Source organism: Vicugna pacos, unplaced genomic scaffold, assembly GCF_048564905.1.
Source record: "Vicugna pacos unplaced genomic scaffold, VicPac4 scaffold_14, whole genome shotgun sequence".
NCBI lineage: Eukaryota > Metazoa > Chordata > Mammalia > Artiodactyla > Camelidae > Vicugna > Vicugna pacos.
In genome coordinates, this window is record NW_027328735.1 from 4,458,843 (window position 1) to 4,461,378 (window position 2,536).

Sequence of the window (2,536 nt, forward strand, 5' to 3'; positions counted from 1 at the left end):
CCAGTCGAATGTGATGTCACAGCTTCTCAAATTGAGAACCATTGTGATGGCCTCACAGTTTATCTGTGCTGGCCCGCCAAAACAGCATTTGAAGCTGCAGTGCACAAAATTATGCAGATTAGAAATGTAGTTGTAGAAAATGTTATTTGAGATGGCACATGTTTCTACAGAAATTCAAGTTGTGTCTCCTAAATATGGACCAACTTCTTCAGGAATGTACAGTAGATCTCTATTGTGTGATCAAACATTCTCTGGGGACTTGGACTTGAGGTCTATGATTGAGGAAAATGTTTTTAAGGCTTTGTCTGAAGAATCCCTGATAAAAAGGCCATGTTACAAACATTGTGTCTCTGAACCAGATGAAGATAATGATTTTCATTCTCTGACATATCCAAGAAAACTCTGGAAAATGGTTGGGAATGACCAATTTAAATCCATCTGTTGGGATGATAATGGAACTTCCATAGTGATGGATGAAGATGTCTTTATGAAGGAAAATTTGGAAAGAAAGTCTCCTTTCAGAATATTTGAACCTGGAAGTATGAAAAGTTTAGTTAGACAGCTAAACCTTTATGGATTTAGTAAAGTGCAGCAGAATTTTCGAAGATCTGTTTCTCTAGCTGACTTTCAGGCAGAAGAAAAAGAAGTCTCTGTTTTAAGCAAGGTATTAAGAAATTTTAGTTACCACTTAGTAGCTTATATATAAAATTTTATTTTGTACATCAATCTATGGTAATATATATGTAAAACTAGATTTTGAAAACTGTACAAAACTATTAAAACTAAAATACTTTATTTTTCAAAAAAATGAGGACAGTGTCTTATGTAGTCAAGATTATGGGAAATTTGCTTACAACTATGAATCTTACCACAAATTTAAATAAAGTTAATAAAACTGCTTTTAAAAAATGGCATTCACCGTTACTGCAAATGCTAACTTCATAAATTTGATGACTATACTATTTAAATGGTATTTTCCAAATAAGAAACTTCAAAATATTGTCAGCAATGTTCATATTTTGATGATAATATCTTTGCATAGTAAACCTGAATTCTGAGGTTTTATAGGTTAGGCTTATTGTAGCCTTGTATTTCGGTTTAAAATATTACTAAAATCTTTCTCCTTTGGTTGTAGCAGCAGTTCTATCATAATCCAAATTTTAAACTAGGCTGTCCCCTGATTTCAGTGAGAATAAAAGGAATAGTTGGGATTAAAAATGCCTCTCTGGTGGCTTCATTGGCTGAAGATTTCAAAAAGAAGCACTTAAAGCATGGGGACACTCATAGTTCAGATTTTGTGGCTGACAATAGAGGATAAAGTGCATTTTTACCTTCTGCAAATTTAAACATGCTTCTAATAAGAAAGCCCTCTACTAGCCACATAAATGGTGATACGAATACCCTGATCAGAGGTGATTTTTCTCCTCTATGATCAATGTCATTTAGACATCCAGAACAAATTGTAATGGATCAACGTGCTATTTTAAATCAGTTGACCATTATCCACGGGCACTCTCAAAGCAGCTACAATGAAGCAAATGGCCGTGTTGTGAACTTCATTACAACTAAAACTTCTACTTCTCAGTACAGCATCTTATCTCCCATACAGTGCAATTATTTTGGACTGATGGAGGAACCTCCTACTTTTCCAAATGGATATCACAAAATATCTGCCAGTGAAGGTCGTTTTTCTAAACTTCAACCAGGTAGAAACCCACGGATTCCAGTGCCAGAGCTAGCCAATACATCAGCTACTTCTCTTTCAAGGCCAAATCATCAGCCATCTTCAGCTTATGAACGTCATCCTAATTACAACTGATCTACCAGAGGACTACCAGATTATGCAGGATAACAAAGATTAAAATTGATGTTGTTAAATGTCGACAAATATCTGCAATATTCTTATTTGAACAATAAACATAGATGTGCACCTGTATTTTCCTTATATTTTTTAAGTAGACTTAAGTGTTAAATGGGAGATTAAGTTACCATTTAAAGAAAAAAACAGATATTTGATTGATATGATCATTTGATGGAAGAATATGGGAGTAAATTTAAATAATTTCTTGTAAGGAAGAAGAGAAAAATGGAAGAATTTGGGAAAAGACTAAAACATGGAGAGAGGGAAAAGTACTAAGTGGTTTCTGGTTCATCCTGGAAAGTATCAAAAGTGATAAGTTAGGATAAGTTGGAACAGGAGATCAATGCCGGAAACGGCCCAGGGATCCTGGTCTTGATTATGTCATCCCTGGAATCATAAAGGTCACATGATATAGTCCCAGATGGCACATTCATCATGTGGTAGAATTTAAGAAGCAATTTTATCTATGGTGTTCTTTGTGCTGTTCTCAAAGCATTCCAATTGGTGCTTTCATTTCCTGCCCTCAAGTGTCTACACTATATCTTCTAGTCAATACTTTATGTTACTTTTATGTTCCAGCCAAATACAAGCTAAAGTCCTCAGGGTGGCACTATATGCCTTTCTAAATCTAACCCCAGAAACTCAACTTAGTTTTGTTATTTCTTTAAAAATCTG

At 34.6% G+C, this 2,536-nt stretch overlaps 1 long non-coding RNA gene across 1 annotated transcript; it reads left to right on the forward strand.

Moving 5' to 3' along the window:
- The first annotated feature begins 393 nt into the window (after positions 1 to 393).
- On the forward strand, positions 394 to 1,847 carry LOC140692621 (uncharacterized). The gene is made up of 2 exons (XR_012068178.1): positions 394 to 664; positions 1,610 to 1,847. It is a non-coding gene; the product is annotated as an uncharacterized lncRNA (long non-coding RNA).
- The last annotated feature ends 689 nt before the right edge of the window (positions 1,848 to 2,536 follow it).